Here is a 17,127-nt window from a genome sequence, read left to right as displayed (position 1 = left end):
GGAAATTGCTTTCCATGTAGAGTTGCATATACGAACTGGGGCACCTACGGGCATAGCAGGAGCAGAATTGAAAGCCTAGAGTTTATGTGTTAGTGTGAAGGGAACTCAAACCTGTACCCGTCTGCCATTTCAGGACGATGAACCCATCGGGCTTCTAGTGTTAGAGGCCTTCCCCATACCCAGGCCAGCCTCTCTGCATGTTTGTTCTTTTCGTGACTTGGAAGGCAGTAGTCGGAACATTCGAGATGGACCAGGGTGAGGTAAGCCCCTTAACAGTGTCATGAGAAGCATGAGGTTGTGAATTCCTTCTCTAGATCTTTAGAAGATTGTGTTGATTTTAAGAGGTGGGAGGGGTGAGAGGGGCCAGTTCAACTAACATTGTCCTTTTCCTTCGGAGATTGAACCTAGAGAGAAAATGTCCTAGCTTGACATAAAAGCCCAGCTTCTCCCAATGTCCTTCAGAGACGAAACCAGAAGAGCAGGGTGGGGCGGGGGGGACCAGGGAAGACAGGCCCAACCCAGGTCCCCATGTCCTGCATGGCCCCTGCCTTCACGGGAGTAACCAATGACGTTCTCTCTCTTGGGATTCAGCGTCCGAAGAATTTTCCAGATCAAGCATCAGCAAATCCTAATCTAACTTAAAGCCTACCTCCATCCCATGATTCATTTTCTCTAACAGTCGGAAACCTTTAGGAACCCAAACTCCATTTGCTCTGCTCCCCACGGGGCCAGCTTAGTGTTTCTCTTATAGGAAAAGAAAAAAATTTTAAAGGAATTTCGTGTTGTATTCTGAAAAACTAAAAAAGCAAAAAGGAAAACCTCTGATTTGGCAACATTTCTGGCAACAGTTCCCCAGAGAGGGGCCCCTGGGTAGCTCAGTCAGTTGTGACCAACTTTGGCTCAGGTCATGAACTCACTGTTGGTGACTTTGAGCCCCATATCGGGCTCTCTGCTGTCAGCACGGAGCCTGCTTCGGATCCTCTGTCTCCCTCTCTCTCTCCCTGCCCTCCCCCCACTGTGTTCTCTCTCTCTCTCTCTCTCTCTGTTACTCTCAAAAATAGGGGCGCCTGGGTGGCGCAGTCGGTTAAGCGTCCGACTTCAGCCAGGTCACGATCTCGCGGTCTGTGAGTTCGAGCCCCGCGTCAGGCTCTGGGCTGATGGCTCGGAGCCTGGAGCCTGTTTCTGATTCTGTGTCTCCCTCTCTCTCTGCCCCTCCCCCGTTCATGCTCTGTCTCTCTCTGTCCCAAAAATAAATAAAAAACGTTGAAAAAAAAAATTTAAAAAAAAAAATAAGCATTTTAAAAAAAGTCTTTAAAGAATTCCCCAGTCTAGATTTGCCAGCACAGTTGACTAAGAATCATTTGGTTAAAAAAAAAAAAAAAAATCCTTTGGTTGGTACAGGTGCGTGGCCTTTTGATTTTCAAGGGGCTTGTCCGTCTGTCCTATTCGATCCCACCCAACAGCACAGCCAGGTAGGCCTGTGGAGCCATTGGCAGGCCTTCGAGTGGTGGCACTGATCCCGGTCCACCTCCCGTTTGGCTCTAAATCATGCTGTCGCGAATGCCAGCTTGTCCTCACCTCACTGTGCCTTACACCGCTAGCTCCTCTCCCTCCCTCCCTGCAAAGCAGCACCTTTCATTTAGAAGAATGTTCTTGGGGACACCGTCAGTCAACGGTCGGCCTCCTCGTGTCTTTCCTTCAGATCTCCTGGGGGGGCGAAGGAAAGCCGTCTGGGCCCCAGGCTCCGTTTCTCCTTCCCCAGGGTTGGCCCTGCCCTGGTCACCTGGCCGGTGGGAGGTGCTCAGTGGTGCTCCCTCATGTCCCTCTTTCCATCCACCCCCCCTGCTCCTGGGCATCTGTCTAATCAACGCTGTTCTGATCTATTTAAGAGACTGCCGTGTCTATGTTCTTAAACATATATGATGTTCTTTGTATGTTTATTTTTGAGAGAGAGAGTGCAGGTAGGGGAGGGGCACAGAGAGAAGGAGACAGAGAATCTGAAGCTGGGGGGCTCGAAATCACTAACCGTGAGATCATGACCTGAGCCAAAGTCGGAGGCTCAACCGACTGAGCCACCCAGCTGCCCCAGACGCATATGACGTTCTTAAATGAATAATGACAGGGACTGGGCTTTATTTCTTTTCTCCCCCAGAGTGACCAGTCCAGCCCTGCACGTAGTCAGCCTTCAGTAAAAGAATGATTTGCTAGTGATTTACACTAGACCCATTTTTGGGGGGACTGGAGGGTTAATATTTAGTAGACTAAGAGAAGACACAGTGTATGTTATAGACTTTACTCATTTGCATTTCTAAGTTTTCTGATCACAGATTATTCCAGAAGCCACAGATTGTTCCAGAGTGGATAGGAGCAATCCCATAACATTACATAAGGTATGAATTGGTCTTAGGGTTATTTTTCTTTCTTTTTTTTTTTTAATTTTTTAATGTTTATTTATTTTTGAGAGAGAGACAGAGCATGATTGAGGGAGGGGCAGAGAGAGAGGGAGACCCAGAATCCGAAGCAGGCTCCAGGCTGTGAGCTGTCCGCACAGAGCCCGATGCGGGGCTCAAACTCACAAACAGGGAGATCGTGACCTGAGTCTAAGTCGGATGCTCAACCGACACAGCCACCCAGGCACCCCATTAGGGTTATTTTTCTAATCAAAGCGTCTTTCACTTGCTTTAGAAAGTAATTTCTCCCAATGGTGTCCTTTCTTGTTCCTCACAATTAAAAAAAAAAAAAAATCTGCTCTTTTACATTTCTCTTTTCATTCTTTGGGACACTCACTTTTCTATAGATAGTTATAGATGAATTAATATATTTCATTTCCCTCAAATTTTAATGTGTCTTCTTTAGATTCTATCCCCTACTTGAGGCTGAGAATAGGGAGTTAGATTACTCAGAGCATTAAAGATTTATCACCTCCATCACTCTTTATAGGACTTTTCTTATTTCTAAGGAATAACTCATTTGCTTAGGTTATTTTGCAGAAGAAAAGGGAATTATGGTTTTCTGAAGCCCTGCATGAATTTTCAAAACTCTGTAGGATGGTGAGTTTTTAATAACTCCAACTAATTACCCATTTAAAGATTAGAGGTTAGGTTGAAGCCTTAGAGCTTACCACCATTGAAAATGACTAATAAAACCAACTTATTATGAACAAAATGTGGTTTCAATACGAAGTGGGGGGGGGGGGGACAGCCATTTGTACAAGCAAGATTTTCCCCAGTTCAGGTTTGAGATCTATAGTAAATCCACCTAACTAAGGGATGTTGGTTGCAAATGCTAAAATTACGTGAGTTTTCCCCTTTGCTGAGAGCAGTGAGCTGAATTGATGTAATATTTGTTTTCTACCCACTGGGTTCTAATGGTAATGAGGAAGGGGAGGGCCGTGTGGAGGACGAGAGCTATAGGGACCCAGAAAGGCATTCATTTGCCAGGTCTTGCTTTTATTACCTATCCCCCACAGTGTTTTGGATCTCAAAAAAATGGAATGTCATACCCTAAGTGCCACAAAATATTTGACATGGATGATAGAATCATAATGTAGAACAGGGTCTCATAACCCCACCCCAGGACCATTTTACAGATAAATGAGGATCAGGGAGGACTAGAGACTTGGCCAAGGTCCCATAGAAAGTGGCAGTTTCAAGCCTTCCAAATCTCTAGTGTTCCTTCTACACTGAGACACTCCTCTGTTCTCACGCATCATACCTGTCATTCGTCTTGGGGCAGCCAAAGGGGGGATAAGACCCAAATGGTTGTGCTGAACCAGGTGTACATGTTCTTAAACATCTCAGTCAACGCCATATTTAACATCAGAACTTGTCCAGACTTTATTATTTTTTTTAATGTTTATTTATTTTTGAGAGAGTGCGAGCAAGGGAGAATCGGGGGGGGGGGGGGCGGGGGGAGGGGGTGGAAACAGAGGATCTGAAGCCAGCTCTGCGGTGACAGCTGAGAACCATGATCGTGACCTGAGCCGAAGTCGGATGCTCAACAGACTGAGCCAACCAGGCGCCACCAGACTTTATAGTTTTTTAAAGGGTGATGGATCCTATGTCGGAAATGAGATGGACAGTGACTACACTGTGAAGCCTTCAAAGACAGGGGTCCAGTTGTGGCGAGGGTAGGCAGTGGGAGAGCAATGAAAGCCAAGGGCGCTGATGCTCTGGAGGTGGATGCTCTGCGGTGGACGCTTCCACTCAGCTTTCTCTGCCTCCCTGCTCCTTCTCCCTCCTGCCACAACCTGTCTCACCCCTCTGAAGCTCTGTTGCACACTGCACCAAGGGTTGCTGAGAAAAGAGGAGGTGAGACTTTACAGGTAACATCCATCACGGTTTCCCACCTAATTTTCTTTTATTAAAGATTTTATTTTTAGTTAATCTCGACACCCAAAGTGGGGCTCGAATTTATAACCCCGAGATGGAGAGTCATGCACTCCACTGACAGAGCCAGCCAGGTGCCCCCCCCCCTTCAGACTACTCATTGAGGCAGAAATAAAAGCCTTAGTAAAATTCATTAACTGAACACTGGGAAAAATTTCATCTTTAATGCAAACCTGAGTTAGAATCTTCCTTTAGCCATTTGCATATACAGCTTCACCAAAATGGCACCATACCTTCTATATTACGCTGAAATTTATTTTTTGTCATTTTAGTATAACACAAACATCTTTCCAGGTCAGTATGTATCAACCTATCAATCAAAAAAAAATTTTTTTAATAGGTGTTTAACTAGGGGTGCCTGGGTGGCTCCATCAGCTAAGCGTCCGACTTCAGCTCGGGTCATGATCTCACAGTTTGTGGGTTCTAGCCCCACATTGAGCTCTCTGCTGGCAGCTCGGAGCCTGGAGCCTGCTTTGGATTCTGTATCTCCCTCTTTCTCTGCCCCTCCCCTGCTCGCGCTCCCTCTCTCTCTCAAAAATAATCAAACATTAAAAAGAAAATAGGTGTTACCTATTCTAGTGTGTCTACACTGTGATCAACTACTACTCCCTACCCACGAATGTTCAATGTCAACCAGGTTTACAATGCAAAAAATGTCCTAATAAAGTGCCTAGCCCAGTCCTGTGGTATAGTGAGTCCGTGTGTCGGGGTCCCTATCTTCCTTTGCTATTGGTGCCTTCACAGTCAGAAAGAGGGTTAGAATGGAAGTTAGGGTTAGCAATTCCAAAGACCTGTTTATCATTTTGTGCATCTCAGCTTGCTGAGGTTGTAGGTTTTCCTTAGTTTCTGAATTTGCATTTGACACTAGTCCTTTCCCTACTTTATCTCAAAGGTGGAGATCTCAAAATGTCGAATCTGTCTGGAGAGGCTCTATCAACAGCAGAAACGTGCTCCCGAAGTGGGACAGGTGAAACAGCATGTTGCTGTGAAAGCATTTACAACAGGGAAAACATCACGTGAGTCCTGATTACGCACTAAGATGACCACTGTTTCTATTTTGAAGTGGTGGGGAGGAGGGCAAGTTGAAGCCCTGGGAATATACAGATCTTGGAGTTTCAACGACAGAGAAGCATGGAGATTTCCTTCTCTGAAAGATAGGAAATAACACTTGTTTCATGAACATCTTGACATCCATGAATGTTCTCTATTCAATCCACGCAGCTGGTTCCTTCCTCTTTCCCGAACACCTATTTGTGGCTGCCTCAGGATAGGTCTACGATGGTAGTCACTCTTGTTGAAGTCTCAAATCTGTCCAAGAGGGAATACTTTGGATACTCCAATCTGGATGCATATCCTGGATACGGTTCTTATTTACTAGCAATTGACACCCGGAGAGACTTAGGGGAGGCTTCACTTTCTCACCTACAGAGCGGGGATGACTTACTTGTTAGGTCGGCATAGTCGGCTGTGAGGATTCAATACAAGTAACTCAAGGCACGTTAAGTGTGTGATACACAGGAAGCGTTCGCTAGGAATCCTCTTTAGTCTGGGTCAGCAACTAAACAGAAACACAGATCCTCTCTCCCTAGTGTGCTAAGCAGTGCATAGCATACTCTTATCACTACAGTTTGTTTCTGTTGCCCTTCATCAACTTCCATAGGATTGCCAATAGAAATTAATCCTTTCGGAGCACACGAGGGCTAAATATGCTGGTATTGGTCTCACTTTTTAGGAAGCTGAGGTCATGGAATGAAGAACTCACCTTGGGATGGCTGCTGGAGGATGATATCCATGGGTGAGTTCTGTACAGTTGCCACAATGGTTGTTTTTACCCACTGTGAAACGTATTTTAATAATTACTAGTAATGAGGTCATGAGGAGAATGATGGCTCTAACGAACCTTTTTTAAAAATTTGTTCTGGCTCCCTTGGGTTTGTCAGGGTCAAATGTGATGTCGCAAGATTGGAGAGAGAAAATTTAAAAAGAAAAAAAGTATTGTGCTAAGCGAAATAAGTCAGAGAAAGACAAATACTATATGATTTCACTCGTATGTGGAATTTAAGAAACAAAACAGATGAACGTGGGGTGGGGGGAGGGAAGAGAGGCAAACCAGAAAACAGACTCTTAACTGTAGAGAACACACTAAGGGTTGATGGAGGGCAGGTGGGCAGAGAGATGGGCTAAGCGGGTGATGGGCATTAAGGAGGGCTCTTGTGATGAGCACTGGGTATTTTATGTAAGTAGCGAATCACTAAATTCTACTCCTGAAACCAATATTGCACTGTATGTTAAAAAAAAAAAAAAAAAACAAAAACAGCAAGACAAAAATATACATACAATTCATCCAAAATTCTCATATAAGATGTGAGCACTGGAAACAACTTGGATCCGTTCTGTTTAGGGGTTGGTAGTGGGTACTGACGCTCTCATTTAGTGGTTGAATGTTGAAGACTTAACTCCTCTTTTCCAAAGAGGCTTTACTGCACGTCGAGTACATAAAGCTGGGTCACTTTTGGGAACCTGAAGAGTGGCATCTTACCTGACAGTCAGCTTCTTGGATGCTTGTTGCTTTGTATTTTCCCAGTAATAAAGCGCTATTGCAGGTTCCAACCTATACCCTTAGTTCCTATTTGCTATGGTTCCCAGGCTATTCAACAAGCTGATTACTCTACTAGGGTCCTAACTCAAGAGATTACTGTCCTTAAAAAGTCGTATTTTGTAATCGTAGCTCTTTGCCACTATATGCTAGTGTTAATATCACCATGATGCACGGCTTTATGAATTAATCTGTCTGCACTCCAGATTACAGAGAAAAATTGGAAACCATCCAACAGTTGGGAAGAGCTAAACAAATAATGATACAGCCATATGACGGACTATCTATAGCCATTAAAAAGATACTTATAAAAGGGGAAGTTTTCTCTAAAGGCACAGTGAAAACTTGTATACATATCAATTACATAAACATTTCATCTTTAAAAAGATGGAAAGAGGCCAAAATAATAAAAGTACTATATTTTGTAAAAGATTTTTTTCCCTCTGTGCTTTTCTATACCCTCTAAGCTTTCTATAATATGCATTTATTCCTTATTACGGAAGAGAGTTAAAAGTGTAGTGGGGGGGTGCTGAATGAAGGCCTCTAAGCAAGCTCTTACCAGTAGAATGTAGCAGGACATCACCATCTTTATTTTGAACAGTCTATTAGCAACAGGAGAGTCCATTAGTCTATTAGTAATATGGCCCTAAGCCATTACCCTTTTTGGCAGCCATCTTTATACTCAATTTAGACTCTAATAAAATGCCTTTTATTTTTTTAACCTAGATTCTAGGCTTTTTCTCTCCCTTATATATTTATGCACCTGGTTTACAAACACAGGTGAAAGTCCATTTTGTTAGATTTTGCCCGTGGTCCAAATTGTCAAGATCCCCGCTGGTACCTATTCTGTTTTCTCATACAAGAGCTAGTACTTCAGGCAGCAGGTCATTTGCAAAGTTTCTTAACCTGCTGCCAATATCCTCAACCAGAAAATTTACAAAACGTCAAGGTAAGGTGAGGACAGAGTCTGCTAATTCGGACTGGCACATATCCATCAATGACCCTTTGCAAATAGCTTTGGAAGGGTTAGAAACCCACTTGACGAAATCCCAACCCAACCCCCATTATCTCCCCCTTATTAAGTATTAGGTGACTTTTCGGAATCAATATAAGCATTCCTGGATAAATATGTTCCAAGATTCTCATGCTCATTTTTGACCAAGGGATGCCTGTTTTCTGTAATTCCATGGGGAATAGCATAAAGTTGGCAATAAAGACAAGAAAAGATTCAGTATCTCTAGATTAATGCATTATCACTTTGACCAAACCAGAAAGGTTGCCATATTTAAATTAACCTTAGTAAATGTCTAAAAATGTCTTAGCTCTACCTTAGGTCCTATGGTATAAACCACACTGTTGTTTATAGGAAACTGTAAAACATCAGAAGTTATTTTTGTTGCTGTTGATTTATTGAGAGAGAGAAAGAGAATCCCAAACAGGCTTCACACTGTGAGGGCAGAGCCCAATGTGGGGCTCAGTCTCACAAACCATGAGATCATGACCTGAGCCGGAATTAAGAGTTGGAAGGTTACCTGAGCCACCCAGGCACCCCAACATTAGAAGTTACTTTAAAGGATTCTCATCTAGAAGCTGAAAGGATAAATATTAGAGAACTTTTTGTAGTTCAAGTGACATGGTAAAAGAACCCAATTCCCTACTGATCAGGTAGGTGGCTTTGAATAAGCCATTTAGGAACCCCTCCCCCAGAGCCGGTTTCTGTATTTGTAAAAACAGAGGTGATGCGAACATTTAGGGTTGTAATAAAAGAGTAAACAAGGCAATATATGTGAAAGCGACATTAAAAATTGTTAAAACATATTAAGGTGCTTACTATGTGCCAGGCACTCTGAGTGCTTTGCCTGGTTCATATCACTTAATCCTCCTACAACCCTTAGAAACAGGATCATTCCCATTTGGGCTCAGAGATACTGCAGGTTTTCGTGTAGACAACTACATTAAAGCGAATATTGCAACAGAGCAAGTCAGATGAATATTTTGGTTTCCCAGTGCACATAAAAGTTACGTTTACACCACACTGTAGTCTATTAAGTGTGCAAGAGCATTATGTCTAAAAAAACAACGTACATACCTTAATTAAAGAGCACGTTATTGCTGAAAAAAATACTAACCATCATCTGAGCTTTCAGCAAGCTGTCATCTTTTTGCTGGTGCAAGGTCTTGCCTCAGTGTTGCTGGCTGCTGACTGATCGGGGTTGGGGGATGCTAAAGGTGGCTGTGGCAATTTCTTACAAAAAGACAACAATGAAGTTTGGCACATCAATGGACTCTTCCTTTCCCTGGAACACTTAGAGGCCACTGTAGGGTTATTAATTGGCCTAATTTCAAAATTGTTGTCTCTCAGAGAATAAGGAAGCCCAAGCACACAGAAAAGAGATGGGGGAATGGCCAACTGGTGAGGCGGTCAAAACACACAAAACATATAACATATATTACGTGTGCACTCCTATATGGATGCCATTCATGGTGCCCCAAAAGAATCACAATGGTAACATCCAAGATCACTGATCACAGATGACCATAACAAACTGAACAGAAAAGTTAGAAATCTTGCTAGGATTACTGACATGTGACACAGACACAAAGTGAGCAGATTCTATTGGGAAAATGGCCCCGAGAGACTAGCTTGATGTAGGGTTGCCACAAACCTTTAATTTGTAAAAACACAGTTAACGGCAAAGTGCAATTAAGTGAAGCACGATAAAACGGGGTATGCCTGTATAGTTTGTTACGATATAAACTGACTGGCTCGATCCACACAGGAAGTTGTGCCATAGGCATTTGAAGCCCTTGACTTCGGAGCCTGTGTGCTTAACTACCCCTTCCACAGGGCGGGGATTTGTTGTGTTTTGCCTACCACTATCCATTCTTCTATCTTGTGGTTAACAGCCCTTAGACTCTTATGTTGAAGTCTCCCCCTGTGTCTCACTTGGTTAAGACTGGCAACCAGGGTGCCCCTGTCTAGCCATAGAGTCTGAATGTAACCAAAGCCAGGCCAGCGATGGATTTCCCTCATGACTTTGTGTGGTGAGGGGCCCAAATTGTAGCGGACTCATTCCCTCAGTGGTGCCTTGAAAGACTGTTGGGTCTGTTGCCTGGACCCTAGAGCTATCTGGGATTTTTGTCCCCACAAACTGTTTTCCTAAGGTAGCCAGAGAGTTTCTTTTGCTCAGAACCAAGAACTCTGATAATAGATCAAAACCAGCACATACTATAATGCCTGCTATGTGTGAGACTGGAGGACTAAGGCTTCAGTTTCCTTATCTGTAAAATGGGGTCGTAACAGGGCCACAGCACCCGTAATCATCATGATTAAATGGGACAATGCATGTAAGGTACTCACTCGGCAAGGTATCTGGTACATAGAAAATAGTGTCAGCTAGCTACTATTGCTTGTTTTTTTTGTAAAACAAAAGCAAAACAAAAAAAACCTCTTGAGCAATTATTCCCATTAGGGGAACTAGATCTCTAAAATGGAAATAATTATGGCCATAGACTCCATCTTCCCACAGGTAGGAATAAGTTCTAATAATTATTATACAGGCTCCCACGTTTGTTACATAACTGGACTCCATCCTGAGCTTACTAAGGAATCATTTGTCCAGGGGCACGATATTATTCCTCCTACTACGGATTGTGAAGATTGAAAAATAACTGACTTTAATAAAAGAACACCTCAGCACTCAGTATAGTGAACTTGGTCCTGACACTCCTAAAGCTTAAGAGTTAAGGGGGTGGATGATCCAAATGACGAACTGACAGGCAGGGTTTTTTTGCAAGGACAGGTATAAATATGAACACAGAAATGAAGATCTTTAACTGCTAACGTGTTTTAGCTCTGAGGGCATTTGGATTCGCTACCGTGTGGTACCCTCCCCGCCACATCCATTGTCCCCCTCAAGACTGCGGCCCGACTTTCTTCTTCCTCACTCTCCTCCACTGACCCCACGCCACAGCAGTCATCACTCTGACTTAACCAGCGTAGAAAGTAATGCGGAAAATATTGTAGCAGAACAACAAAGACAAAACAGCCGAACTAAACAGTGCTATTCAAAGTAGAAAACTTTATCTGTGTTTCTTTCCCTGTCACTAGACCACCGTGGGAACTGGAGGGCAAGATCTGCAGTGGCAGTGCCATCTGGGCCAAAGGTGCCTTCTTTAAAATCCCTACTATGGGGTTCAAACAGCAGGAGCCACCACAGACTTGGAAGGGAGGAAACTCAAGGCGCAGCAGCCCTGTGCACGGGAGCAGGGGGTGGGGTGGCTCGGAGGAAGGCAGCCAGCCCTGTGGTCAGGAGATTGGCTAATCCCAGGGGGCAGTGAATCTAGTGAGGATTATGGGATCCCCATTTTTTACTACAGGGTAAAGGAGGTATAAATATGGAAAGGGGGAAACTAGAACAGACCTTGTGGAAGAGTAGAATACATACAGACGGGCGGATGGGGAACAAACATAGATGTATATTTTCCCTACTCTCTGCTCAGGGGACCTAGTAGCAATGACGGCACAGTGAGCGGCAATGAGCACAAGTTAGCACCCAGCCTTGTTCCTAAATACGATTCTCCACTAAACTAAAACAGGACTCTGGAGAAACAGCCGATCACAGGATGGGGTAGGAATAATACAAGATAGGAAGTACTTCAAAGAACCACAGGGAAAACAATTATGGAGCCATTATGGAAAACAATTGGAAGTTCCTCAAAAACTTAAAAATAGAATCACCATATGGCCCAGCAATCCCACTGGACATGTTATCAGAAAGAACTGAAAGCAGGATCTCGAAGCGATATTTGCACGCCCATGCTCATCACAGCCATGAGTCACAGCAGCAAAGTGGCAGGAGCAACCCAAATGTCCGCTGACGGATGAGGGGATGGAGAAAATGTGGTATATCCATACAATGAAGTGTGCAGCCTTAAAAAGGAAAAGGAAGGGAGGGAGGGAGGGAGGGAATCCTGTCACATGCTATAGCATGGATGAACCCTGATGACACGATGTTCACTATGCTAAGTGAAATTAGCTAGTACCAAAAAAGACAAATATTTTATGATTCCACTCACACTCTAAAGCAGTCAAAATCACAAAAACAAAGTAGAAAGGTGGTTATCAAGGGCTGGGGGATGGGTGGAGTTAGTGCTAGTGGGAACGGAGATTCAATGCTGCAAGATGAAAAAGTTCTAGAGATCTGTTGCACAACAATGTGAATATACTCAACACTACTGAACGGTACACTGAAAAGTGGTTACGATGGCAAATTTAATGTTTTCTCTCTCTCTCTCTCTCTCTCTCTCTCACACACACACACACACACACACACACACACAAAACCTGAGACTGTGTCAAAGAACACAAGAGCCAGCTTGAAAGTGCTCCCACCAGCCAAATCTAGGGCAACTAGAGGATCAGAATAAATCAAGATAGTTTGTAAATTACAAAACAGAATCCATGTTCCATACTAATATAATAAAGAGATGAATGAATGGATGCTAAGTAAATACATAAACAGGGGAGAAGATCAGGTGCTTATACCAGAATGCCAATTTCATGAAGATGCAGGAGTCTGATTAGAAAGCCGCCATTTGGCAAGGCCTGATTCAGCCAAGAGGCATCAATGGATGCTAAAACCAGAGGACAAAAATTTATACAAAACAGGTATTGATATAGTCTCAAAGTGTCTCCCCACAAGACACTAATTCCTCATTAACTAAGTACAAATACTTATTAACTTCACAGTGAAAAAACCTTGCACACATAACCAACTATTAAAAACTAACATCCCATGGCACAAAAACAGACACAGAGACCAATGGAATAGAATAGAAACCCCAGAACTAGACCCACAAACGTATGGCCGACTAATCTTTGACAAAGCAGGAAAGAACATCCAATGGAAAAAAGACAGTCTCTTTAACAAATGGTGCTGGGAGAACTGGACAGCAACATGCAGAAGGTTGAAACTAGACCACTTTCTCACACCATTCACAAAAATAAACTCAAAATGGATAAGGGACCTGAATGTGTGACAGGAAACCATCAAAACCCTAGAGGAGAAAGCAGGAAAAGACCTCTCTGACCTCAGCCGTAGCAATCTCTTACTCGACACATCCCCAAAGGCAAGGGAATTAAAAGCAAAAATGAATTACTGGGACCTTAGGAAGATAAAAAGCTTCTGCACAGCAAAGGAAACAACCAACAAAACTAAAAGGCAACCAACGGAATGGGAAAAGATATTCACAAATGACATATCAGACAAGGGCTAGTATCCAAAATCTATAAAGAGCTCACCAAACTCCACACCCAAAAAACAACCCAGTGAAGAAATGGGCAGAAAACATGAATAGACACTTCTCTAAAGAAGACATCCGGATGGCCAACAGGCACATGAAAAGATGCTCAACGTCGCTCCTTATCAGGGAAATACAAATCAAAACCACACTCAGATATCACCTCATGCCAGTCAGAGTGGCCAAAATGAACAAATCAGGAGACTATAGATGCTGGCGAGGATGTGGAGAAACAGGAACCCTCTTGCACTGTTGGTGGGAATGCAAATTGGTGCAGCCACTCTGGAAAGCAGTGTGGAGGTTCCTCAGAAAATTAAAAATAGACCTACCCTATGACCCAGCAATAGCACTGCTAGGAATTTACCCAAGGGATACAGGAGTACTGATGCATAGGGGCACTTGTACCCCAATGTTTATAGCAGCACTCTCAACAATAGCCAAATTATGGAAAGAGCCTAAATGTCCATCAACTGATGAATGGATAAAGAAATTGTGGTTTATATACACAATGGAGTACTACGTGGCAATGAGAAAGAACGAAATATGGCCCTTTGTAGCAACGTGGATGGAACTGGAGAGTGTGATGCTAAGTGAAATAAGCCATACAGAGAAAGACAGATACCATATGTTTTCACTCTTATGTGGATCCTGAGAAACTTAACAGAAACCCATGGAGGAGGGGAAGGAACAAAAAAAAAAAAAAAAAAAAAAAGAGGTTAGAGTGGGAGAGAGCCAAAGCATAAGAGACTCTTAAAAACTGAGAACAAACTGAGGGTTGATGGGGGGTGGGAGGGAGGGGAGGGTGGGTGATGGGTATTGAGGAGGGCACCTTTTGGGATGAGCACTGGGTGTTGTATGGAAACCAATTTGACAATAAATTTCATATATTAAAAAAAAAAATGAATGGGGTTTGTGGATTAAATGGTAGAACTTTATCAATATTGCCGTCCTGGTGCTGACAGAAGTACTGTAGTTACGGCTAATGAGACATCGTAACTGCAACTTAGTATAATAACAAAAAATTAATATGTATATATAAATAGAATAAGGTAAATACGGCAAAATGTTAACGGGAGAATCTAGAAGAGGGATATGTGGGATCTTTTAAATCATTCTTGTAACTTTCCCATCAGTTTAAAATTATTCCAAAATAAGTGAAATAAAATATATACAAGTGATCCTTCAGCTATTAGATGTATTAGATGTATTCCACTGGTTTTTATACTACTAGAGATATCTCTGTTTAATGCTTTCATTATCTCAGGTAAAAACTACTTTAAAAAAATGGCTGAAATAAATGTGAAAGAAGCTTTTTTTAATGGGCAATAATGTAGAAATGAAATTCTACTCGATAGTTAAAAACTCAGAATACTCTGAATCCCCTTTCCTCATTAAACATGCTTCTTTCTTCCTGTAATAGTTTATCTCCTTGAAAAAAAATCACATATATGAGATACTGAAAAACCTTGAGAATTTGAATCCTGTACATTTAGGATAAGTAATTTTTTCTCATAACTGATAAAGGATTTACACAGTCTCATTAAAGACTTATGTCCTTTGATATTTAAATATGAAATTTAACCTGAACCATGACTTACGTTGGAAATTAGAGTATCTTTATGATTTCTGATATATTCTACTAGTTTTAATTAGAGTTTGGGGTTAAATGACTGTTTAATATAAAAAAAATCTCCTATGGTAGCAAATGTCTGTCTATACAAGGCATTTTTTTAATCTTTTTTTTTTTTTTTTCCATCATTTAGAGTCAAGTGGTAATGTCATTTGGGCCAAGACTGCAAGTTGTTTCTAAAATAATTTACATTTCTCATAAGCTTGGTAAATGAATCCAAAGAGAAATGAGAGCTCCCAAAATATTAAACATAAGACCAGCAGCAGCACCCTTGGAATACGAACAGCTTCCCACGGAGATCTGTTCAAAGGGCTTCACTAGTGGCGAACGCACAATTTAGCAGTGCCTTAAAAAAATTGTTAGAGGGAGAAAAGGAAATATGATGGATTGGATATTGGACATTACCATCAACAAAACCTCAGAAAATGATGTAGTTAGGTCTTCATGAATCCTTCATATATTCTCCACTGGAGATTATCAGGCAGAATCAAAAATTTGAGCAGGACCCATGGAATCCATGAACAATTTCACGAAAAAAGCATATATACTTTTGGTTCTATTCAACTACAATGAAGAGAAAGTTAAAACCCTCCAAACTTCTATTTTGCCCCTTGACATCATATTTTGACTTCAAGAATTAAAATGAAATAGTCTTGAGCAATAAACGAAAAGCACCAAGAAAGAGAGAGGTTGGGGAGGGGGGAGGAGGAGGAAAAGGACAAAAGCAAAGCTACCCTCGCTTCCAGCAAAGTCCTAGGTTTATTTATTTTGGTCATTTTGGTATTTTCTCATAGGCACAACTGAGGTGGTCAAAAGTGAGAGACAATCAAAAGAAGAAGAAACACACCCTCCTCCATCCATGCTCAGGGAGGCAGATCTGAACGTTCCTTCTCGCTCCCACCCCATCTGCACTTACACATTCATTCTGTAGTTCCCTAATGGCTAAAAGAGGGGGCTTGGGGGTGGCCAGGAACAACCACCACCAAGACAATTAACCTCTCAATCACTGGATTGCTAGCCATAAGTGGTCATCGGTTCATCAATATTTGAAGGACGATAACCCTGAGATAAACCACCAGAAACTTACAACCAAAGAAGAGTATAGAAGGTAACACCCCCCTCCCCTTTACTGGCCATCATATAGAATGAAAATGAAGCTCTCCCTCAGCATGCTATTGTCCTAAGTTAACAGGTGCTGGGCGCTGTTCTTAGAGCAGATCAACTGAACATATTAACCCAAAGCAAAGTGAACGTACACAAAGAAACTGAAACACAGCAATGCAGAAGAAAAAAAGTAGTTGAAATTTACAGCTTGACATCTCATAGTGTTATGGTTGGGACTGTGGAATTCGTCTAGTTCAACACACTTATTTTAGTGTTGAATGGGTTCTAGATCCATTCATTTAGTACTGAATGAATAGACTCTGTAAGGCTGGGTCCCACTCCCTCTCTGGCCTGCTCTGAGGCTCTCAAGCAAATCCCTTCCCTTCCCGAGGCCCATTCATTCAATACTAAAATAAGTGAATTGAACTAGATGAATTCCACAGTCTCTCTCAGCCATAACAGTTAAGATTTTAAGTTATAAATTTCAACTACTTTTTCTTTCCCTATGGCTTTTCTGCAGACATTGATAAGCTGATTCTAAATTCACACTGACACGCAAGAGCACCAGAAAAGCCAAAACAATCTTGAAAGAGAACGAAGTTGGAGGACTCACACTTGCCAATCTCAAAACTTAATACAAAGCTATAGAAATTCAGACAATGTGGTACCAGTATAAGGATATATACAGATCAGTGAGATAGAATTCAGAGTCCCAGAACAAACTCATACATTTACGAGCAACTGATTTTCAACAATGGTGATAACTTGATGAGGAATTGGTCTTTTCAACAACTGATGCTGGGACAACTGGATAGCCATGTGCAAAAGAATGAAATTGAACCCCTACCTCACACAACATAAAAAAATTAGCTGAAAATGAATCAAAGATGTCAATTTAAGAGTTTAAACCATGAAATGCTTAGGAAAATAATAAGTATCAATCTTTGTGACCTTGGATGAAACGACAGTTTCTAAGATATGACACCAACAGTACATGGAACCAAAAGGAAAAAAACAAAAACAAAAACATAAATCACAATTCATCAAAATTAAATAAGAAATTTTGTGCTTCAAAAGGACACAATCAAGAAAGTGAAAAAGAGAAT

Source organism: Panthera leo, chromosome B3 (genome assembly GCF_018350215.1).
Source record: "Panthera leo isolate Ple1 chromosome B3, P.leo_Ple1_pat1.1, whole genome shotgun sequence".
Classification (NCBI taxonomy): Eukaryota; Metazoa; Chordata; class Mammalia; order Carnivora; family Felidae; genus Panthera; species Panthera leo.
Note: the sequence above shows the minus strand (reverse complement) of the source record.